The sequence below is a fragment of the Prosopis cineraria genome, unplaced genomic scaffold (assembly GCF_029017545.1).
Source record: "Prosopis cineraria cultivar Desert tree isolate PC_DT_omini unplaced genomic scaffold, ASM2901754v1 PC2, whole genome shotgun sequence".
In the NCBI taxonomy this organism is placed as follows: Eukaryota; Viridiplantae; Streptophyta; class Magnoliopsida; order Fabales; family Fabaceae; genus Prosopis; species Prosopis cineraria.
Window position 1 is genome coordinate 20,748,962 of NW_026555333.1, and position 26,420 is coordinate 20,775,381.

At 34.0% G+C, this 26,420-nt stretch overlaps 1 pseudogene; it reads left to right on the forward strand.

The window, feature by feature from the left end:
- The first annotated feature begins 1,074 nt into the window (after window positions 1–1,074).
- On the forward strand, window positions 1,075–18,367 carry LOC129302634 (ABC transporter C family member 3-like; annotated as a pseudogene).
- The last annotated feature ends 8,053 nt before the right edge of the window (window positions 18,368–26,420 follow it).

The window sequence follows — 26,420 nt, forward strand, 5'->3', positions numbered from 1 at the left end:
CAATTCAATTCCTGTCAACAATGGTGGCTTGTTTCAGTCAGCTTCAGCTATTTAGTCCAATTATTGTTGGCGAGCTGATCAAACTTCATAGATTAGGGTCAAATTACAAAAAAAAAATTGAGTTAGAATTTAAAATAATAAAGGTTTAGAAATGATTTCAAATTATAAAAAGATTGAAGTAAAATTTGGATTTGAATTTGGGTTAAATCCAAATCCATATATTTTTAATTACGTAAATAATGAGTTTGGTTCAAATCTAAATCCAAATGCATATGTATCCAAATACAATATTAGGAAATGAATTTTAGAGGATTTTGATCCTTTTATAATTAAACCCCCATTAATTTATTTAATTATCTTTAAAATTATATCCTTTGTTTATGCTTACTTCTATTTCATAGTGTTTTAATTGAAAAATCTTTTCAATTACACATCTAGTTAAAGGCATTTGGAAGGAAAAAAACCTCATTAATTAGCCTTTGAAAAACTTAAAATACAAAAATAAAGAAAAAATGAGCTATTTCCCATTCGATCATTCTGAAGAAATGTTCTGCAGTTTCCTGCCAAGCACGTTGGTCTTTTATAACTGCATTGCTAGAACAAAACGAATAAATGACTCCATCGTCAACATTTTATATTGAAAAACTACAATTTTTTTTATTCATTCACGGTGGAATAATGGATGGGAAGAAGCATACGCCGAACATTTCAAAGTCCTTCCTCTCATAATCTCTCCAATTCTTAGTCGCCAACACATACATTGAGATTTGAGTTGAATTCTAACAAAGCTGTCTGATTCTATTTCAGAGTTCCATCGCTTTCCTGTAAACTAACCTCACTTGAATTCATGTTTCTTCCTTGGGCATTACGTTAACCTACAACTGAACTGAAATATCTGGTACACCCAATTTCTGAAAGCTGCTTATTTGACAGTTAATTTATTCATACTCAAGTAAGCTATGTTGTTTGTTTTGGCGGCTCATCTTCAGCTAAACCCCATTTTCTTACGCTTGTTGTCAGCTTCTCTCCATCTAGTATAGTTACTTGCTTTTACTTGCTTTTTCCCTTTCACGGATGCGGAATGAAATTGCAGAGGATGCCAGAGATGGTTCCAAAGAGAAATTTAGAAGCATTCTGAATATTAGAACTCTGTTTTGTACTCTGGGTGCTTCAGCATTTAATCTTGCCATGTGTCAAATGTATTACTTCTATTGGTATGCAGAGAATTGGTCTGATGAAATGATCGTGACCCTTTTGGATTTGGTGCTTAAAACAGTTGCTTTGGGTGTTATTTGTGCTTGCTTTCGTTTTGGGAGCTTCATTTTCAGTTCAGCTGATATGAGATTAACATTTTTCTTCGGAACTTGGTGCGCTTTGTCCATCCTTATTTCTTGTTATTGTTTTCTGCTGGACATTAATGTTTTTCTCCACGGAAAGCAAGCTCAGTTAACCATCCATTACTTGATTTCCGATGTTGTTTCCTCTATTCTGAGCATACTCATTGGTTACCTGGGGTTTTCTGTGAAAAATGAGGGTGGAGATAGAATTCTTCAAGAGCCACTTTTGAAGGATAATACTGACTTCAATTATAAATCAGAGTCAAATAAAACCAAGGGGGCAGAAACTGTTACTCCTTATTCAAATGCTGGAATTTTCAGCATTCTTACCTTCTCTTGGATGGGTCCTTTGATTGCTGCTGGGAAAGAGAAGACTTTAGAGCTTCAAGATGTGCCACAACTAGCCAGTTGTGACAGTGTAATTGGAGCTTTTCCAACTTTCAGAAATAAATTTTAGGCTGACTGTAGCACATTAAAGAGAGTTACCACACTTACTGGTGAGATCATTAATACTCTCAGCTTGGTAAGAGATTATTGCAACTGCTATTCTTGCACTTTTAAACACCTTGGCTTCTTTTGTTGGTCCACATCTCATTGATTCTTTTGTTCAATACCTCAATGGCAAACAAACTCCTAAGAATGAAGGATATCTTTTGGTGGCAGCATTTTTTGTTGCAAAGCTTATTGAGTGCCTGTCACAAAGACAGAGGAAATTTAGGTTGCAGCAAGTTGGAATAAAGATCCGAGCACTGCTTGTGACAATGGTTTATAGTAAAGGTTTGACTCTTTCATGTCAGTCCAAGCTGGGGCACACTTCCGGGGAAATGACCAATTTCATGGCAGTCGATGCTGACAGAGTTGGCGAATTTTGTCAGTATATGCAACATTTCTGGATGGTGATTCTGGAAGTTATGTTGGCCTTGTATATATTATATAAAAATCTTGGGCTGGCTACTATTTCAGCTTTTGTTGCAGCTGTTATTGTAATGCTGGCAAATATTCCCTTGGGGTCAATGCAAAAAAGGTTTCAAGGCAAATTGATGGAGTCAAAAGATAGAAGAATGAAGGCCACATCTGAGATTTTAAGGAACATCAGAATTCTCAAACTACAAGGATGGGAATTTAAGTTTCTGTCTAAAGTTATTAAATCGAGGAAGAAAGAGGAGAGCTGGTTAAGGAAATATGTTTCTACAACTGCCATCACCACTTTTGTCTTCTGGGTTGCGCTAACATTTGTATCTGTGGTTACTTTCGGCACTTGTGTACTTAGAGGGATTGCACTTGAATCAGGGAAGATCTTATCTGCACTTGCTACATTACGTATACTTCAGCAATCTATTCATAGTCTTCGGACACAATGTCAATGATAGCACAAACTAAGGTGTCTCTAGATAGGATTGCATCATTCCTCTGTCTTGATGACTTGCAGTCAGATGCTGTGGAGAAGCTTCCAATGGGTAGTTCTGATATAGCAATTGAAGTAATTAATGGAAATTTCTCCTGGGATTTATCTTCACCTAATATGACATTAAAAAATATAGACCTTAGAATCTTTAAAGGCACTAGGGTTGCTATTTGTGGTACTGTTGGTTCAGGCAAGTCTAGTCTACTTTCTTCTTTCTTGGGAGAAATGCCAAAGACATTAGGAATATTGAGAGTGTGTGGACCAAAGGCCTTTGTTGCTCAGTCTCCATGGATTCAAAGTGGCAAGATTGAAGAGAATATATTATTTGGGAAGGAGACGGATAGGGAAACATATGAGAAGGTCCTTAAAGCATGCTACCTGAAGAAGGACTTGGAGATTTTGCCATTTGGTGATCAAACAATTATTGGAGAAAAAGGAATCAATTTAAGTGGTGGGCAGAAATAGAGAATACAAATTGCACGAGCTCTTTACCAAGATTTTGAAATATATCTATTTGATGACCCATTTAGTGCTTTGGATGCTCATACGGGATCACACCTCTTTAAGGTAGCTTCTAGAAGTGATTATGCAATATAGATTTGGCTTTTCTAACTTATATAGTAACATGGCATCAAACTTGTTAAAATATTAAAATTGATTAGCTCTTTCATTACTTCTGTATATGGCAGGAATGTTTACTAGGTCTTCTAAGCTCAAAGACTGTCCTCTATATCACTCATCAATTAGAGTTCTTACCTGCTGCTGATCTTTTTTTGGTAAGTGATTCTACGAATTTAATCCCCATAAATTCAAAGAGAAATTACCATGTCTTGTATCCTCTAATCTTTCTATATCATACCTTATGCTTAGGTCATGAAAGATGGTAAAATTACTCAATGCGGAAAGTACAATGATTTGCTTAACTCAGGGACTAACTTTATAGTACTTGTTGGTGCACATAGAAAAGCTTTGTCTGTACTTGATTCATTGGATGGAGGAGAAGTATTTGATGAATTAAGTATAGCAGAAGAGATAAATATAGAAAAATGACAATCAAGTTCTAAAAGATCAATTTTATACCAATTAAGTTTCAAATAATTGTAAAAGGCCACTGAAGTCCTAGAGTCTTTAAGTGATATTTTGATGTTACAGGAAAAGACTGAAACATGCTTCATCAAGTAAAATGCTCGTTTTCTTCTTTGGCCGAACGAGTTCCTTGTGTGCGATGCGACGAGCTCTCTTCTCTGGGTCAACCTTCTTGAACTGAATGAGTTCCTTGTGTGCGATGAGCTCTCTTCTCTGGGTCAGCCTTCTTGAAGTAACTCTGAAATGCTCGGTTTCTTTTCTGCCTTGCTGACGAGTTCTCGTGTGTGCGACAAGCTCTCTTCTCTACCCTAGCAATGAGCTCTATTTTGATCTTCTTTGCCATAGCGAGGAGCTATTTTGATTAATTGACTAGAGGAAAGCTTTTATGCCCTAGTATGAGCTCTTTCGATTGATTGACTGGAGGAAAGCTTCTCTGCCTTGACGCGAGCTGTTTTGATTAATTTGTTGGAGGATACATTGCTTGTCGTCTCTTCTCTATTTTCTCTCTGTCCCTTCTCGTTGGAGGATACACTAATCAGGTACAAAACCCAGGGGGGAATCTTGTTTGGGTTTAAAAAATTTATGATGAGGGTAGTAGATTTTAAAATTTTTTAGGTAATAATGTTATACATATATACATACATGTGAAAAAAATTTTTGGGCGAGAGGGGATTAGGGCAAATCACCCCTAAACTGTGTAACTCCAACCCGCCCTTGGCTAAAGATTGAAAGGAAAGTTACTCAAACTACAATCTTGCCCTGCTATCATAGCCACAAACAAGTGCATGTACATATAAATGGTGGGTTGTTTGTGCGAGGGTCATCCATTTTGCCATTTTATTATTGAAAATTGAATCATGTGATATTTTGATGACGTTACGTGTTTTATTTGATTCTTTCTGCATCACTCACATTTGGATCTGTGCCTTAGACAATGGGCCATTGTTGCACACAAATAAGACTATTTGTTCAAACACAATTTAGGGAGGGGTTGGGGTTAATGAAGATATGGGTAGTGAGACGAGGCTCTAATTGATTCATTCTCGCTGTATCAATAATTAATGAAAACAAAAACTACCAAGATTACTTGAGTAAGTCTTGGGTTTTATTCTATATAGTTTTTTTTCATATTTTAATTTGATATGGGGATAAAAGTTTTTCCATCACTATTTTCTCCAAGATATATATTTTCATTTATATATGATCTCTTTGCTATAGCTGATTGCAGAACCTGGAATTGAGCATCAAACAACACCATCCATGATGAAAGAAGCATCTGATTGGTTCGATAGGTTTTTAAAGGCTTAGCTTGTGCCTTAGATTTTTTTTTCTAGAATTCCAAACCAGCACATTTCAAATTCCTTGGTATATGATCCGTGGGAAATAATAGCATGCTTTGTCCCTCAATGTATCACCGGGACTTTCCTGTCTCTCATTCTGTCATTTAATGATATTTAGTGTGTATTACTACTTATTACTGTTTATGTTGTGTCTGACTGTCCTTAAGCTGCCTGCATATTTTGGCTTCAGACGTATGTTCTCCAAGTTAGAAGAAGTATGTATGAATCTTTCAACTGGGAAATTTTCCTAGTTTTTGTCTTTTCTATATTGGAATTGAGCTTAGGGATATTTGATTTGGCTAGTGGACTTTGGTTTTCTGTCATATTTGGATTTTAGGAAATTTGCTAATAAAAGATGGTCTAGTAATTTTATGCTATTTTGAAACTAGTTTGTGTTATGAACTCATTTTAGTGAATGCGAGTGACTTTATCCAATGGTAATTAGCATTTGATCATGCTATTCTACGTTTTATTAACTTTAAAGGTCTATATCAAGGTGCAGACTGCTTAATTCATCAACTTTGCAATGTTTTTATGTGAATAGTTGTTTAAGTGTAGGCTTACAATTTAAGAATTGTAATAATCATAAATTCAAACATTGGACTGATCAAAGGCTGATAATGTAGAAATAAAATGCTGCTTAAAATGCAAGAACAATGAATATTTATTGACTCAGACTAACTGGAGTGATCATTTTGATTTTGTTTAAGTTAAACTGTCAATTTGGTTAAACATTTAAGTAAACTCATTTGTTTTATGATAAACCAATTTAAGTTGTGGAAATATGCATGGGAGATTTTGTAAAATACTTCTATTTAGGTGTTAATTTTTGTAATAAAATATGGCATATCAATATGGTGTTTCCAATTTGAGTAGCATCTTGTAAGACTTGGTTCTTGTTCATATCTTCTAATGTTTGTTTTGCTTCCTCTTATGTGAGGTTCTAAGTTTGTTACACCAAGAGATAATGTGTGCATTGGTACCCTTCCCATTTATGATTATAGTAGCCAAATTATGATGAGATACATTGAAATATGAAGAATCTTTTAGGTGGTGTTTGGTATGTGCATTCTTTAGTTTTGCCAAGCACTTGAAACCTATTTAAAACTTAAGTGTTGTATATATCCCAACAATATACTATTTTGTAATTTTATATATCTCATGATCCATTCATTCATATTATATATATATGTATATATGTTTTAGAGTTCTTAATAATTAGGATGCCTACACTTCAAAAGCTGCCTAACCCAAATGTCTCTCTTCTATTTAGACATTTTTTTAAATCAGAGCATAGACTTAAAGCAAGGGGAGTGCTTTCTAACTCTAGTTCTAATGACATTTAAATGACCCTTGGATGAGAGATGGGGCTATATTTTAAGCTAAAGTGAAAATATGATGTTTATGGATTTAATTTTCAAAAGCTAGCTGTGTGTGTGTTTATTATGTCTATGTGGTGTGTGTTTCAGAGGATTTCTAGCATTTGTATTGAGATTATATTTGTAATGATGTGGCTTGGGACTGTAATCACTGCGTATACATGTCCTTTAGTTTAGCTTATATGTAATCACAGTGGCTTGATATTTTTAATGTTGACCACTCATAGCTTTTCCTCATTTTTGTGATATCCGAATCAATTAAATAGCGAGAAAAGTAAAAGCCAGACAATAAGATAGAATGGAGAGAATTTGGCTGAATTAAAAGCTGCCACCTTACATGTTCACTATTCCATGTCAGTGTATATGTTTTTGGTGTGTTTTTGGGTGTAACATTGGGCTGAATCTATTTCATTTTCTTTTGTTATAGACTAGAAAAAAGTAATTTGCATATGAGACACCAAGAAATTATGGATAACAAGAAAGCTACAATAAAAAAGAAGTTTGGATACGACAACTTCAAGAAAGAGTTTCTTAAAAAAATGAACTAGAAAAATGTAATTTGCATATGAGACAGCAAGAAATTATGGATAACAAGAAAGCTACACTAAAAAAGAAGTCAAGATACGACAACTTGAAGAAAGAGTTTCTTAAAAAAATGAAAAAAAATTCAATAGTCTTATAGAAGCTAATGACTCAATGAGAGAAAGTTGGCAAAAATTATTAAATGCTGAACAAGAAAGATATAGAAATATGACTTCGTTAGATGGACGAGGCAAGGAATCAGTATCTTGTTTCACGGCAACGGTATCACTCACTTGTATTTATTTTAAATTAATGATTTTTTTAATATGATTGTTATGCATTGTACGGTGTTATATTATTCCTCTTGGTTTGTAGGTTCCATTTAATACGTGTTGCTCTCCTGGCTAGTTCAAGAAAGTTGTGGAATACATATCCAAACATAAAACGTTATGTACCAAGGTCAAGAAAATGGGGTTCCAAGCTCTTTTAGATTTTAAATTTAATAAACTACCGAGGGAGTTGTGTAAACAAGTAATTTTTGCTTTTGACACACCAACCTCAACACTTGAAATTAGAGGAAAGAAAGTAAGTGTTAATGGGAAGGTTGTGCACACTATCTTAGGTGTGCCTTATGGTGGGAAAGCCATCTTTTTAGACGATGACAACGAACTGAGGCATTAAAGAAGAATTATCTTGGCAAACCCTTCATTGAGTTGAAGAATATGGTAATATCCGGCGAGGCTAAAAAATTTTTGAAACGGTGTTTTTGTTATTCACTCTTGGAACATTTCTTTGTCCTACAACAAATAGAACTGTTAGTATGAGGAGTATTAAAAGTTTGAGTGGGAAGAAAAATTTTCAAGAATATGATTGGCCTCTTTTGTGTTACCGGAGCTTATTAGAGAAATTTTGACTTATAAGACAGCATTAAAGAGTGGACGAAGGAAGAAGAATGCAGGAGGATGCTTATTTTTCTTACTGGTATAGACTATTTGAAATCCTTCTATATTTTGTTCTAATTTATTTGTTATTGGTTAGATTATAATTATCTTTCTGGTGCAGATATTTTACATGCACCATTTTCCATTGGGCCCAACACCGCCAGTAGATGGTGGAACGCCCGTGATGCATTTGTGGAACCAATACATGGTGCAAAAACAGGTTAAGCTGGAAAAAGAAAGCATCCATGGCATTCTTTATGGTGGTCAGACTAATGAAGTGTCTGAAGTTTTACCTCTACTTGCAGTGATAACTCACCCAGTATATAAATGTCCATAATTTATTATTTATGTTTTAGTTTTCACTTGCTTAATAAGCTTGGTGTTAAAACTTGTTTAGGGTGTGAGGGAGATAAACGAAGACTTTTTGCAATATGCTAATACATTTGCAAGTAAAGTGCTGAAGTTGCAACAAAGTCTTGACCAACTTCAAATATCTGATAGTAAAGCTATTGTGTAGGTTGGCGAACCAAGCAAAGAAGAAGTGGAGGAAGAGGAATGTGGAGATAAAGATGAAGCTGAAGAAGATGATGAAGATGGAGACAAAGGCGAAGATGAAGCTGAAGATGCACATGAAGCTGGGGATGAAGATGGGGATAAAGATGAGGATGATGATGGACATGAAATTGTAGCTGGAGCTAGATTTGAAGAAGATGAAGATGAAAGCTCTGATGGTAAGGAAGAAAGTGATGAAAGACAAGATGGCAAGAAGAGGAGGAGAACATATGAAATCCTAATGAAAGAACAACAAATATATAAATATTGCACTAGGTTGACCAATGAAGCAGAGGGTGAAGAGTAAGTAATGTGATATTACATTTTGATAATTATGGTGCATTATGTTTGATATCATAACACTTTTTTTAGTAGGTATGTCGTTGAGATGTATGATTACTACTTAACTAGGGCTGAATGCTAAAGTCTTTGTCCTAAAAAAATGGATAAGTACAGTGGTATGTCTGACAGTTTTAATTAATTGCTTAATTGGATAGTACATTGAGTATTGGATGTGGTCTTTATAGGCCATGAGCATGGTCACAAAAGTGATTGGTGAGCAATTTCATGAAGGAAAGGTGTAAAGGTACATATTTGATTCAGAATTTATGGCCAACCTAAGGGATAAAAAGTTAAGATGTTCTATTTTTAAGGATCAAAGATGCTTATGCCCGATAAACTTGGATATAACCTTCGAAATTGTGATTACCTCTTCTTACCCATGCTTGTGTTCAATCACTAGTTTTGTTATTGTGCTAATTTAAAAAATGAAAAATTTTTCATCCTTGATTTATTAGCTGGGAAGTTATTTAAAGAGAAGAAGATGATGGCTTGATTTATGGTATGGTTTATTAGTGCTTTTGCATAACTACTTTAGGTTACTTAAATTTTTAGATGAGAATGGTTATCTAACATTGAAACTATTTGTAAAGAACTTGCATAATTGAGTTGTTACAAGCATGTGACCCGAAGAAATATGGAGAGGATTTTCAGATGGAGATGATATTTGAAGAACTTTTCAAATAGAGTCATGTGTAAGTAACTGTCTATGAAAACAACTACCTTTCATTTCAAGTAGACATTTTGCCTTATCTTAATTGCTCATATTTGTAGAGATAATTGTAGGGTATATGTGATAAAGTACTGTGCAGAATGGGATGGTAGAAGAAGAAAAGGAGGACTGACTATGGAGGACTTTTCAAACGTATGCATATGTGATCTACAATCTTTTTAATTTTTTTCTTCCAATTATCAATGTGAAACTTAAACTTTCTTTATGTTTTTTTAGGAATAACTAAGACAGTTTAGGGTGGATGTGATGTGGTGGCTGGTAAATTACACAAGAAATGAAGTGAGAAATAAAGTTTTTGCCTCTGTCTCGATAGCTAATCGACCAAAGAGGGTAGGAAAGAAGTCTAGATGAATTTTTAATCTGTGACTTATTTTCATCATTAATCTTTGATGGGTGTAATGCATTTGCCTTGTTGAAGATCTTGCTCCTCATCAACGTTCACCATTCTGATTTTGTAAAAATTGCCTCTTCCTTAATTTTTTCCCTTGAGTGTCTTAGTTGAAGGTAGACTATGTAGTTTGTAAAGTGAGGACATGTTCAATTGAATTTGAAGCTGTATCTAAATTTTAAGCCTTATAAGAATATTTTTACCAATAAATTACAGGGCTTATAAAAATAGGATGTTTGGCCACAAAATTGAGCTGGCCTTTGTGAGATATGCTTGGTTAATTTTGTATCCAAAACATGTTATTTGATCAGAACTCGGTCACATGCATGCATTTTAGCTAACTAAATTATGATTTTGTTTGAACAAGATTGCCAACACCTCCATGCTGATTTTATATCACAGATACTAATTAATACTTATTGTTTTCAACAAATTAAAATAATGTGTATTTCTTGCCAATTGATACAGTTGGGCTGTTACTTATATTACTTTAATCATATGGTGATCCAATTCAATGTAACAAATAAATCATGGAATTTTCTAATTGCATTATTATTTTAGGACAAGTGAAGTGATATAAAACATTCTTTGTGACTATCAAGCAAGTTGAACAAGCAACCAAATCAATTATATATAGCCAATGTCACAACTGTGTGTCAAAATTTTGGGTGTGGTAAGTATTGAATTCTTAAGAAAGTTATTATTCTAGGACAAAGCTCTAGTAATTTGCAATTGAGATACCAAATTTTGTAACTTCCTTAGGAGAAATTTGCAACTTGTACTCAAAATTTTGAATCGAAGAACTATTAAATTCTTATACGAGTTATTCTTTTAGGACAGCATTCTAGTATTTTATGATTGAGATACTAAATTTTGCAATTTCCTTACGCAAACTTTGCAATTGGTACTCGAAATTTTGGATTGAAGAACTCTTAAATTTGTAAAAGAGTTAAATCCTTTAAGACAAAGCTCCAGTATTTTGCAACTGAGAAACCAAATTTTGCAACGTCTTTAGGAGAAATTTGCAACTCGTACTCGAAATTTTAGATTGAAGAACTATTAGATTCTTAAGAGTTATTCTTGTAGGACAGCGTTTTAATATTTTGCAATTGAGACACCAAATTTTGCAACTTCCTTAGGAAAAATTTGCAACTCGTACTCAAAATTTTGGATCGAAAAATTATTAAATTTTTACAAGAGTTATTCTTTTTGGACAGCATTCCAGTAATTTGCAACTGAGACACCAAATTTTACAACTTCCTTAGGAGAAATTTGCAACTCGTACTCAAAATTTTGAATCGAAGAACTATTAGATTCTTACAAGAGTTATTCTTTTAGGACAGGGTTCTAGTAATTTGCAACTGAGACACCAAATTTTGCAACTTCCTTAGGAGAAATTTGCATCTCGTACTCAAAATTTTGGATCGAAGAACTACTAAATTCTTACAAGAGTTATTATTTTATGACAAAGTTCTAGTAATTTGCAACTGAAACACCAAATTTTGCAACTTTCTTAAGAGAAATTTGCATCTTATACTCAAAATTTTAGATCAAAGAACTATTAAATTTTTATAAGTTATTCTTTTAGGATAATGTTCTAGTATTTTGCAACTGAGACATCAAATTTTGCAACTTCCTTAGGCAAACTTTGAAACTGGTACTCGAAATTTTAAATTGAAGAACTATTAAATTCTTACAAAGTTATTCTTTTAGGATAGTGTTCTAGTATTTTGCAACTGAGACACCAAATTTTGCAACTTCCTTAGGAGAAATTTGCAATTCGTACTCAAAATTTTAGGTCGAAGAACTATTAAATTCTTATCAGAGTTATTCTTTTAGGACAGCGTTCTAGTATTTTCCAACTGAGACACCAAATTTTGCAACTTCCTTAGTAGAAATTTGCAACTCATACTCAAAATTTTGGATCGAAAAACTATTTAATTCTTACAAGAGTTTTTTTTTAGGACAGCGTTCCAATATTTTCTAATTGAGACACCAAATTTTGCAACTTCCTTAAAAAAAATTTGCAACTCATACTTAAAATTTTGGATCGAAGAACTATTTAATTCTTGCATTTGCAAACTTCCAAATTAATTTTTGACATGCCTCTAGTAATTTGCAACTGACATACAAATTTTGCAACTTCTTTACGAATAATTTCTTACCTCTATTTGAAATTTTAAGACGGCACACTTTTAATGATCACAGAAGATATGAACTATGCTGGTAAGAAACATGTATTAATTCATCTAATGCATCTGCACATATCATCTGTCCACATACACTAAAGCATGAACTTGGATTTACAAATGAAGGGTTGCTATGTACCAAAAAAAACCCTAATACTACCAATATATATCTACATAAACTTATATATGTCAACCAAATTCAAGTTGATCTAATCTCATGTTATAGAAACATCAACTTGGATTTACAAAAAAAGGGCTGCTATATGCTAAAAAAAACCCTTAAAATAACCCATATGTGTATGTCACCCAAATTCAAGTTCATATGGTAACCCATTTACAGTAACATCAACTTGAATTTGGATTTCTACACCTCTTCCACGTATGACCTGCTTCATGGCAGCGAGAACAATGATAAGCCTTCTTTTGTTGATGTTGAGACACGATCCTCACACAAGGAGGTTTGCCAGATGGTTGAGATGTTCTAGGAGGCAGCAAAAAGGTTTGGTTCATGGGTCTTAACAGGATGTATAGTGCTACTGTATATTTTCTCCTGTGAGCAACGAAGATGACATTCCTCGACATAGTTATACACATTACCATGCACTTCTTTTATGGCTGCACAGGCATGTGGGCAAGGAATGCTATACATTTCTCCACACAATGTCCGAACCAATGCAATATGTGAGCCATGCAGCTAAACTATCATAACTTTTGCCCTGAAAATATTTTCCTTCGACTTTGCTTCAACATTAAGACCAATTATGCTTTTCCACTTACTCATGGCTGCCTTGCAAAAAATTTCTTGCTCAACTTGTCCCTATGCTCATTTATAAGAACACATATATTATGCCTCCTCTCCTCAAGAATCCATGCATTGAATGATTCGGCTAAGTTGGTTATTATCTTATCCCATATCGAAATGGGAACAACGATAGTGCCCACCGATTAATATTGTCTTGATTTTCAACCCATCTTGCTAATTGTGGAGAGAACATCCTCAAATTTCTTATGGCTATATGAAATTCATGCTCATGCCTTGCATAGGCAATGTGATTAAGCAACTTTAGTGCCTCTTCCTTGCTGTTCCTTCCCCTTTCCCTACAAACTTTGTTAAACTCAGAGCTAAAATTCTCCTTGACATGTCGATAGCAAAATGCATGTCGATCGCCACTAAATATGGTTCTAATAGCACTAATAATAGCATTATTTCTATTAGAAACAATAGTTACCTGTAGCAAACCAAGGATATCTCTAATATTTTGCAAAAACCAAGTCCAATCATTGTGAGTTTCACTACCAACTATTGTAAAAGCTAATGGAAACAACTCATTATTGGCATCGTAAGCTGAAGCTACCAGTAAGGTGCCCCAATAAGGACCACTAAGAAAACATCCATCCATATATAAAATAGGCCTAGCCCCAAGTAAGAATCCTTTGATGGAACAACCATATGTAATAAATAAATGTTCAAATCTATTATTCTCAGAAGCCACCCATTTTGCTATAGTGTTAGCATCAATCTCCATTAGTCTATTACACAACCAAGGAACAAACATATATGATTGGTCAGGAAGCCCATTTATTTCCACCAATGCCCTCTCTTTCGCTCTTAAAGCTTGACGATAAATTAGACTTATGCCATAGTCTCTATATATGTCAGCTTTGATTTCATTGAGTCTTTTTTCCACATTATACCTTACTATGTCATCAATTATAGATGAAGTCAGTGTGCACCTTGCATTGTAAGAAACTTCAAGGTCTTCTTAAGTAGAATGTAAGTGCTTATTCTTGAAAGTTGTTACACAAAGTAAAGGCATTGACTTCCTTAATGAATATGCTGATATCTTCCACTGACATCCTTTTGCCTTGTAAATTGTAATTATTTTATTTGTGTTGTTCTTCACAAATTTATATTTAAACCTGTGTGCAATACTATACTTGTAGATTGCTTGTCTACAATCATCAGCACTTGCAAAAATCTGCCTAGGTCCTACTAGCAAATCCTTCCACTTTGTTGTATTTAGCTTAGGCATTGTTGTTGGGATACTTTATATTGCACATGGTAGAATTTCAAGATCTTGTGTAGCATGTGAATTCCCAACTAAACATCCTACTCTGCATTTCCATTCAAATCATGTTTATTACTACCATTCATATTCATATTAGCATAATATTAATCATGCAGCGATTAAAAAAACTTACCCATCAATTGAATCTCTTGTTGCCTTTGTACTTTGTTGCATCTTCCTAATGACATACACATGAGCAAAATTAACATTCAATTTCATTAATTGATTTATCCCTTCATCATTTTTAAGGTCTAAAAGAGCATTACAATCAAACTTTACTGTGTACTTCAACTCTATTCCATTTAAATCACAATTCAAGCATAATGAAATTAATCTAACAAGTCCTTCATGAGACATTCCTTCTCTAATCATTCTTCCATTACAACTCCCCCTATCATAATGCATTGTCCCATACATATCTTTTACAATATCTCCACCAAAATGAAAATAACAAAAAATTTTCTTTAAACAACTACTTTCCATCGTACCCAATGATATCAACCTATAATAAACAAAATAAAATATAATAATATATCACTTAGAAACAAGTTACTTTTGACATAAGTGATTTTTTCATTAGTGAAGCAGTGACAGCATTCCATCTTAAAATATAGACACTTGATGATAAATTATTACACTTTCAATTGCAAAAGGTCGAATCTTCATGCCAAATCTTTAGAAACGTGAAATAAAAAAAAAGTTCATGTTCACTTGCAAAAAACCATTCCATCTTTTCCTTACGAGAGCCATTTTGCAAGAAATCAGACCTTAATGGAGTAAACTTTTTTGTTTAGATGCAGGGATTTAGGGAAAAAAAAAAAGACACACCTATCTAAACGCACTAGCACAACTCCTTAAGCTTTCTTGAGTCAATAATTAAGGCAACTCCACCTCTTCCAAACACAACTTTGTTTTAATAATGGGTATTCTTCAACGTGTAACTCCACCACTTACATGCAGCTCTCATTAATGGTGGGTATTCTTCAACACTCATTAATGATGAGTGTACATGTTATATTTAATCATAAGGGAATTTTTGTCATTTCTTTTGTAAGTTTGATTTGTGAAAAATAACATGGGACTTTATTGGCCTTTTACAATTATTTAGGACTTAACTAGTATAAAATTAGTCCTTTGGAACTTCATTGTCATTTTCCCAATAAATATCTCTGGTGCAAAAGCTAAAGAAGAAATAGAGGTAAACAAAGATACACAAAGCAGTGGGAAAACAGGTGCAGTTGAACCAAAAGGCCTACTTGTTCAAGAGGAAGAGAGGGAGAAAGGTTTGGGTTTTCAATCTATTGGAAATTTATTACAACAGCATATGGAGGAGCTCTTGTACCATGTCTATTGTTGGGACAAATTCTATTTCAACTTTTTCAAATTAGAAGCAAATATTGGATGGCCTGCGCAACACCTACTTCATCAGATGTGGAATCAACAATCACAGCCTATACTCTTATAACTACCTATATTACTATATCCATTGGAAGTTCTCTCTTCATCCTTGCCATAGCAATACTTCTTTCTGTAGCTGGCATTAAGATTTCAACTGTACTCTTCAGAAAAATGCACTTGTGCATTTTCCGTGCCCCTATGTCATTTTTGGAAGCCACTCCTAGTGGAAGAATCATTAATGGAGTAAGTAGAAGTCTGGATTATCCATTTTTTATTTCTTGTTTTCTTATCTTAGCTAAAAAGTAATAAAATATTGCAGTTTATCTATCTTATACAACTTTCTCCTTCAAATTAATTATCTCTCTCATCATGTTGGTTTTCTTCATTAACTACGTATCAAGAATAATCCATTGAGTCACTAACAGTTTTTCTTCATCTTTGTTTTCCTGTAGACTTCTACAGACCAAAGTGCAGTGGATCTAAGCATTCCCTATCAAGTTGGGCCATTCGCCTACATTGTAATCCAGCTCCTGGGAAATATAGTAGTAATGTCTCAAGGTGCATGGCAGGTTTCCACCATCTTTATAACTGTGATATCAATCCGCATTTGGTACCAGGTATTTTGCTTTAAGAATGTAGTCTTGCATGAAATAAGCTTCCACATATTTCTTGTATATTCTTCCTTTTCATTCCTGCATTGGCTCTGCCAACAAAGATTATGCACTTATTTGCCAACTTTATGTTACATATGAATACTATATCATGTTGTCTGTTTAACAACTATGCCATACAATCTTGTCATTCTGCAGCAATATTATATATCAGCTGCTCGAGAACAATCTCTATTAGTTGGAGTATGTAAAGCTCCAATCATTCAACACTTTGCTGAAACAATTTCAGGATCAACCACCATCAGGAGCTTTAACCAAGAATCAAGATTTGCAGAAACAAACATGAAATTAATGGATAAGTATTCTCAACCAATGTTCAATAATGCTGGTGCTATGGAATGGTTGTGCTTTCGCTTGGATATGTGTCTTCCATCACTTTTGCCTTTTCCTTAATATGTTTGGTATTAGTGCCAAAGGGTTCTATAGATCCAGGTACCTAATTCAATTTTGTAATCTTAACCTATTGATAGTTGATCAACTTACATAATGGAAGTTATTTATTCTATCTATTTTTTTTTTTTATTTCTAAAGGTATTGCTGGTTTAGTTGTCACATATGGACTTAATCTAAACATATTACAAGCTTCCTTGATAACCACTTTATGCAAGATGGAGAACAAAAATTATATCAGGAGAAAGAATACTACAATACAGTTGCATTCCAAGTGAACCTCCTGTAATAGAAGAAACTCAAACAGATTCTTCTCGGCCATCACATGGAGAAGTCGACATTCATGATCTTCAGGTAATGTGAGCAAGTAATGATTTTGACTCCAAGTGTGCATCTCAATCATATATAGCATGTTAGGATCTTGTTTTCGTGTAATTTTGTGGCAAATAGTTTGTAATACATAAGTTTACCATTTATTAAGGTTTGGAATTTATCCTCAAAAATGAACGGTTCTGCCTGCTAAGGAGATGAATCATGTCAATTCATTTAACATTTTAATATTGCATGCAAATGATTCTAAATATTCATGCATATGATGACGAAGGTTTGTTATGCCCCTCATCTGCCACTTGTGTTGCGTGGTGTGACTTGCAAATTCCCTGGAGGACTAAAAACTGGCATAGTAGGGAGAACAGGAAGTGGTAAAACGACTCTCATACAAACACTCCTTCGAATCATTGAGCCAACTGCTGGGAGAATTATGATCGACAGCATCAACATCTCCTCACTTGGACTTCATGATTTGAGGTCTAGACTTAGTACCATTCCTCAAGATCCAACCATGTTTGAGGGGACAGTAAGAAGTAACCTGGACCCACTGGAAGAGTACACTATGAACAGATTTGGGAGGTAAGTTGGTATTATTTGATAAACACATGCATACACACAAACATTGGTTATGTATGTTTCTTAATATGGCTTTTCCTTTATGGATTGATATGCTTTTAGGCTCTGGAAAAATGTCAACTTAAAGACATAGTTCAAAAGAAAGAAGGAATGTTACGTTCTGCAGGTTTGTCTTCTATTTTTTTCCTATGAACATAAAGAGATAGTATATTATACTATGTCTGATCCCAGAAATGAAAACTGATTGCTTTTGTGAAAATGGGTGTAGTTAGCGAAAATGGTGAGAACTGGAGCATGGGTCAGAGGCAATTGGTATGTCTTGGTAGGGTACTACTGAAGAAAAGTAAGGTTTTAGTTTTTGATGAAGCTACTGCATCAGTTGATACTGCCACACATAATTTGATTCAGCAAATTCTTCGGCAACACTTCTCTGAGTGTACAGTTATTATCATTGCACGTAGAATAACTTCTGTCCTTGATAGTGATATGGTTCCGCTGCTCAATCAAGATCAACTTAAGATGATAGTTGATTATTTTTTGAACTTGATTAGTTTCTGTACTTTGATGTACCCTTTCAATTTATATATAATTTCCATGGTATTGATGCAGGACTGATTGAGGAGTGTGACACACCCACAGGATTGCTAGAGAATAAGTCATCTTCTTTTGCCCAACTTGTAGCAGAGTATACCATGAGATCCAAGTCCAGTTTAAAGCAATGACTAATGAGCGTATCACTGATGATGAGATCTTTTCTTGATGATGATGAGAATTTGGGGAAATCTGTCAATTACAATCTTGAGAGTGGGTTAGAAAGAGTTATAGAAGATTGTTGTTGTTATATGTATTTGTCTTGGTCATTAAAGATCTTTTCGAATGATAAACCTGTCTGTGATATCTGTAGGGTAGATTGTTCTTGTGTTCTTGGGTCAGAGGCTGCTGGTTTGGATCACCTTTGGCTTTGAAATTTGGGAAGGTGGGAGTGGATAAGTTTGATAGATGGGTAGAGGGATGGATGATGATGAAGAAGATTTGTGTTTGAGGGTGTGGAGATTGATGTGGACTGCTTATCAAGGGCAATTAGGTTAGCAAGGGAATTTTGGGAGGTTGATAGTAGGAAAATGAGGACTGTATCTGGCAAGAGTATTGAGAGAGCTTTGAGCTGGTCTGCCCTAAGTGGAGGAAGAGTGAAGGTGAAGATAGATGCTGCTGAATTTTGATCTGGTCAGAAAGAAAGCAGCATTTGGAGAAGGGGGTAGGAATGAAAGAGGTTAGTTTTGGAGAGGTTTACGTCTGAAAGAATGGGTTTGTTGGAGACTTTGCATGTGAGGAATATCTTTTTTTTTCTTTGGCTTTTTTTGGGGGGGGGGGCAGGGGTTTGGTGGGGTGGATTTGATTATTGAGGCAGGCTGTCAAGAGTTGTACAGAAAAATAAAATGTTTAGATGATAAAAGGTGCTACGAACACTGTATTTTATCTAAATATTTTTTTAATTTAATAAAATTAATAATAAATAACAAAAAAATTTAAAAATATAAAAATAAAATTTAATCTTTTTTAGGATTATATTTTTAAAAAATAATTAATAGGATTTAATTTTATTTTAGATAATCTTTTGTTGGTTAGGATTTTCTTTCTTTTTGTTCATTAAAATATATATATATATATAATTAATCCTTTTTAGGATTTTGTTTAAAAAAATAAATAATTTAACAAAATTTAAAAAACTCTTGCTTAAACTTAAGGAAAAAATCTCTCTCAAATTATCCCAACCATTTAGAACATTGAGAATTAACTTTTGAAAGTTAACTTTTTTAAATTAACTTTAAAATTAGGTTAACAAAATAAAAAATAATATAATAATAAAAAATAAATAAAAATAAAAGGGTGGGTGAAATGATATATCACCCACCCCAAAACATTGCTTTCCATGACAAAAGAAAAAGTCAGACGCAGCAAAAAAAGGAAGCAGAAGGAGCACACACATACGCAGCCAGAGAAAGACGAGACCAGCAAAGGAAGAAGAAGCAAAGCCCAAACACAGAACAAGAAGGAAAGAAGCAGAGCAGCATCGTACGGCAATATCAGAGGAGACGCGACCACACAGAGATGAAGAAAGAAAACAGGAGGAGCAGACGATTAGATGCAGAAGAAGAAGAAAAAAAGAAGGAAGCAGAACACGCAACCAAAAATTCTTAAAAAAAACATGTACATACACATTTAAAATATCTTATTGACACTTAAAAAATATACATAAGAATATAATAAATAAATTAAATTACTAAATTTTTTTATCGTGTGAGATTTCTTAATCTCTGCAGATATTTATAACAACTGCATTACCGTATGAACCAATAAAGCTTTGTAGGTATAGTAGTTAAAATTCTCAATCATAGAACATAAAGAAAAATAATTTTAAATTCTTTTCCTTCTTTATTCCAAAAATTCAAAAATTGAGAAAATAATTAAAATTAAATCACTTTTTGTAATTTAAACACACATAACAAAATTTCAGAAATTGTTTTATGGTAAACACACATAACATGTTTTTAAGATAGATAACATGTGGAATAAATCTTAAGATAGAAGACTTTTATTTATATATATATTTGTCTCTCTATTTGATTTGATTAACAGATGAAGATTAGGTAGCATATAAGAATAAGGTGACAGACTTACATGCTCTCATTACACATTGTGCACTTACACAATTTCACACACACACACATTTTGGTCCCTATACCCGAGTCTATGAGTACCATAGGTTAGTAAAGATTAGTATTGGTCTCCTTGTGGAGTTTTTGAACTCTTGGCGGTTACCATAAATACCTCACCTAAGCTGTTACTTGCTCAATGAATTTGATCCCTGTAGAGCTTATGTTCTTAAAGGGTCAAAATTATTAAGTAAGCTCTTCACCTTTGGGTGAGGGCATCTTGGGAGCCTTTTATCTGTTAGGAATATACATCTACCCTTGAGTTACACATTTTAGATGAAAGCTAATAGCTAACCATTCTAGCTAACATTCGGTTATGAACTTAAGTTTCTTTGAATAAGACACAGAATAAGAGTATTGATCTTTTATTGCATCATTTTCATAACATGTCATAAATGTCATCATAAAGGCATTCACATTGTTTAAAAAAAAACAAAACCACAAATTAAAACAAAATTTCTCTTGTTATTAGATGACTGAGTTATTTTGCTTTTAAAGTCGGGACTTTAGTCATGTATCAGGTTTAGCTATACATAGGTTAATTTATCCCTTTCTCCCTATAGGGCAATAAACACATTGAGGAGAGAAGGGATTTTCTCCGAACATATCTATAACTAAAATCAATTTTTTATTTCTTAAAAAAACAAAATTACAAGGCTAAACCTTTCAATGTTAATCATGTAGGGGATTTAAGCCTCTTGATTAATTGTTTACTCCATCTCCCTATGATGTAATAAGTGTCTGGAAGAGTGGATTTTCAAAAAAAAAAAAAAGGAGCTAGATAGCTTGTTAAAATCATGAGAATTGCATATTGTTAACTTTTGCTTTGCTTAACAAGAATAGTGAGCTATCCAGAAGCTTTGTGAAATCAGCATAAGGGATAAATGGCACTTGAAGGTAGTACAAATCTAAATCATACTAGAAAGTTATACTAAGGAAAAGGGATCAAGTTATCTGTAAAAGTTGAGTCGTTAGAAACCCTAATTGAGTTGAGCCGTTATATCAAAGGGAAGATTATGCAAGATTTTAAAAGGAAATATGAAAGTATCTTAGATCTTCTGTCAATCACAATACATAATGATGCAATAATAGAATTAAGCCAATATTGGGATGCCTCGTTAAGGTGTTTCACATTTCAAGACTTCCAAATGGCACCAACTTTGGAGGAATATGGAGAAATTTTGAGAATGCCCCTTAAGGAGAATATGGTAGTACATCTTTATTTTGAGTATTTACCGTCTTGAGGTACGATAGTAAAAATTTTGGAAATTCCTAAGGAAAAAGTATGAATGGCTTGCCCAGGACAAGTAGAGGGAATCTCAAGAGCTGATATAGAAGCCTACTTGAAAGTTTTAGCAAAAAAAGAGGATTGGGTTATGTTCTGCACGGTCTTTGCCTTGTGCATATATGGAATAATCTTGTTTCCATCATCAATTAGCATAATTGATTTAGGAGCCATTAGTGTATTCCAAATGGTGGAGTATCATAATGTAAATCTGGTACCAGCAATCTTGGCAGAAACATACTTGACCTTAGCTCAATGTCATAATAAAAGGAAAGGAAAGGAAAGGAAAGGTTAATTGTTGTATTGCATTATTGGATATATGGATGCTTGGCCACCTTTATGGAAAGACGCTTCCTTTCAGAAAGAAGAATGACTCAGACAGTAATCCACTTATGTCTTTTAAGGGACAATTCGTGATTCACGGAATGAGCTATATGGATTGGAAAAGAACCTTCACAGAACTTAGAGAAAATTTCATCCTATAGAAACTAGATTGGCGGTGGAAAGAGGAGGTTATTTACTATTGTGATGACTTTTCAAATGTGTTTTTAATGGGACCCAAAGGGTGTATCAACTATAACCCTTCCTTAGTGTTAAGTTAACTAGCCTATAAGCAAAATGTTCCTTTTAAGGAAGAGGTGCAAGAGTTATACTTTCTACATGAGGAGGATGGAATGAAGTTGTCAAACTAGAATGTTAAAGAAGCATGGCAAAAGATAGGGTACAAAGGAAAGATTGAGCTACGGATACATATAGTAAACTCAAGTTTAGAATACACTACTTGGCTGAAGAGTATGATTCAAGGAGAAAATCCTTCATTCCCTCCTTAAAATCCCTTATTATACAATGACTTGAAAGAGATTAATAGGCAGCTGATTGAATGTTTGAAGATGAAGGAAAATGAGTTACAAGAGCTTGCTAGCTCAGAGTCCAAGAATAAAGAAGAACTGAAAAAATGCCAAAATGAATGCATTGAGTTACGGAAGAAGCTAGTGAAGGAAACAGAAAGACATAACCTTGAAGAAACACTTGAGATTAAGAAATTGAGAAAAGAAAATGCCAAGATAAAAAGAGAGATGCAAAGTAGTGATGACAAGGTTCAAAGTACTAAAGCAAGACTTGTCAAAATAGTCAGGGAAAATGCATTAAAGAAGGAATTACAAGACATCAGGCCTGTCAAGGAGATACAGCAAGAAATCAATACGCTCACATGACAATTGGAGAGGAAGGTGAATGAACTAGCTAGGGTAAGAGGAAGTACATCTAAGATAGCACAGAACTTTATTTAGAGGCTTAATCAACAGAATGAAGTCTTAGAGGAGTTGAAATCACTTTGCCTTGATCAAATAGAATAAACTAAAGAATGGATGTTAAAATGTAGGCAGATGATCGATTTAGCTAACGATAAAATTCTAGAATTTACAAGAGCATTCAAGCAAGTTGAAGGCATAGTTCTCCCCAGAGGAACTCCGTTAGAGATTGTTGAATTCTTCCATTTATGCCATGAAATTGTAAAAGAACTTAATAGTGTGACAAAGTTTTAAATCTATATTAACATTTAAATCATTGTATAAGGATCTATATGACCCTTTTTGGTTGTGAAATTGTTGATTGGTTTGTATTACCATCATTCACTTAAAACCTTGAATTTTAATGGGATCTAATGTCCTTCTACTTTAATGGCCAACTTTAAATTCCCTATGAAATAATAAATTTTTAGAGGAATTTAAAAGGTGCCTGTATCGTGAAACCCTTATGCCTATACAATGCTGGCTATCTCATGAAAAAAAAGTAAAAGGTAAAACTTATTAAAATTAATTATTATGTTACACAAGTAAGCCAACATTGTGCCTTGTAGGAAAAACTTGTCTGCCCAAATTCCCACCACTCGAAGATACACCACACAATCGCGTAGTCGTGCTATAGAAAGTTCAAATATGAATGAGTCAGTGGCCTTAAATGATTGGATGTTTGCAGTAGAATTCAAAATGGCCAAAATAAGTGACATGATGAAACTGCTAATAGAGACTTTAAAAGGGAAGAGTGATGATAATCCACCGCAGAATACCATAGTAAATGAGAATGCAACTAACGAAACAATTGAGCTAAACTAAGGATCAGACCTTAAGATACCCACGCTAGAGAAACAAGATTCTAGAATAAGGGCCTTTAACATACTGGATGGTCCTGGGAAAGATCATGCCTATATGTTCTAAATCCCAGAAGTGTCGTACAAAGAGAAGAAGTTGAAAGAAGAACTTAGAGAGATGAAAGATCAATTAAAGGCTCTTCAAGGATCAAACGCGTGGGGTTCCTTAGACTTAAAGGAATTATGCTTGACCCCAGAAATTGATGTTCCCAAGAAATTCAAGATGCCAAACTTCGATAAATATAATGGTACAAGTAACTCAAGTTATCATTTGAGGGCTTATTGCACAAAGATGTCTATATGGTCACAAGATGAGAAGTTTCTAATAAACTTCTTTCCCGAAAGCTTAATTAGAGCTGCACTGACTTGGTACATGCAACTAGAACAAACAAAGATTAAAAGATGGAAAGACCTTGTAGACGTTTTCATAAGACAATACAAGTTCAATCTTGATACTGCTCCAACTAGAGAATAATTGAAAGCAATAACCAAGAAATCATCAGAATCATTCAAAGAATATGCTCAAAGATGGAGAATAGTGGCTTTACAAGTGCAACCTCCAATGGTGAACTCTGAACTTTGCTCATACTTTATTCATATGTTGGCTAAGCCATTTTACCAACATATGATAGGAACACATGTTACTGATTTTACTAATTTAATGGTAATTAGAGAAAGGATTGACGCAGACATACGAGAGAGGAAAATAGCCACTTTTCAAGCTAAAAGTAGTTCACGAAAGAATTATGACCAAAAAAAGAAAGATGGGAATGTGAACTATATTCAACCTATAAGACAAGCTACTACCAGTCCCTAAGTCCCTTATCAAATAGAGGGAAGGAATTAAAGACAGACACAATTCGAGTTCAGGCCTAACAAGTACGAGCAGGATAGAGAGAGAAGAAATATCCAATCCAGGGATAGTCGCCTATGGCCTAATTTTGGATTAACAAATGTTGAATTATACCATAAACTTTTGGCAGCCCAATTATTAGGTTCACGACCTTATAAGCTTCTTGGTCTACCTTACCCAACATGGCATAATCCAAATGCTATTTGCAAATACCACATGAGTGCACCTAGATACTCAATAAAAGACTGTGTGACGTTCAAAAGGAATATGCTAGACCTGGTTGATTCTAATCATATCTAGCTTAAAGAAGAGGGAAGCTCTACCATTATCACTGATCCACTTCTAAACCATGAAAAATGAGTTAACGCTATCGAAGAAGAGGATACATTTTTTAGAAGCTCTGTAAAGATCAAGATGCCTATAAATGAGCTTTATGCTCACTTAAAGGAGTATGGCTATTTGCAAGAAATGCTCCTCAAAGATAATATCAATGATCAAATGCTTAGATATTGTGAATATCATCAGGAGATAATAGCCCATGACATAGAAAGTTGTGAACAATTTGAAGAAACTGTTAGAAAAATGATGGTGTTAGGGATTGTGTTGGTAAAAAAGGGAGATACCAAAGTGTGCATGGTAGAGAAAAGGTGTATTGAGCTTGTCATTAAAAACTCAAGCCCAAAAGAGTAAGTCCAAGCAGTCTCTTTTTGTGATCAATAAAGTTTCTATAGATCTTGCACCTCACGCATGACAACCAATATTGACCATAAACACACCTCATCCCTTTCCCTATAAAAGTGATCAAGCAGTCTTGTGGAGATATCAAAGCATTATAGAGAACCATAAAAACTCAACGTTGATTGCTAGAACAAGCAATGAAATAGCAAACCCAGGAGGTATTACTCGAAGTGGAAAGCCATACTTACCGTCTTACATTAGGAAAACAGTAAGAGAGAAAAATATAAATATTGACAAGCCGAAGGAAGATAATCTAAAAGAAATAGAAAAATTGAAAGATGAGTTTCTATCGATTATGAAACAAAGTGATTATAGCCATACTTTTAGATTATCACTAGAAGTTTCAAGTGTACACAAAATTAATCTTTTGTTCAATACTCTTGAACAATACTCTTAGATAATCTTAAATTTTTCAATAATCGATCCTTTTAGATAATCTTTTGTTGGTTAGGATTTTCTTTCTTTTTGTTCATTAAAATATATATATATACAAAAATAAAATTTAATCCTTTTTAGGATTATGTTTAAAAAATAAATAATCTAATAAAATTTAAAAAAATATTTCTTAAATTTAAGGAAAAAATTATTCCAACCATTCAGAACATTAGGAATTAATATTTAAAAGTTAACTCTTTTAAATTAACTTTAAAATTAGGTTAACAAAATAAAAAATAAATAAAAATAAAAGGGTGGGTGAAATGATATATCACCCACCCCAAAACATTGCTTTCCACGACAAAAGAAAAAGTCAGATGCAGCAGAGAAAGGAAGCAGAAGGAGCACACACACACGCGGCCAATGGAAGACGAGACCAGCGAAGGAAGAAGAAGTAAAGCCCAGACACAGAACAAGAAGGAAAGAAGTAGAGCAGCACCATACAGCGAGATCAGAGGAGACACGACCACACAAAGATGAAGAAAGAAAGCAGGAGAAGCGAAAAGTCAGACGCAGAATAAGAAGAAAAAAAGAAGGAAGCAGAACACGCGACCACACCTGAGCTATAGACACTGAAAGCACCAGAGAGAAGAGGCAGAAA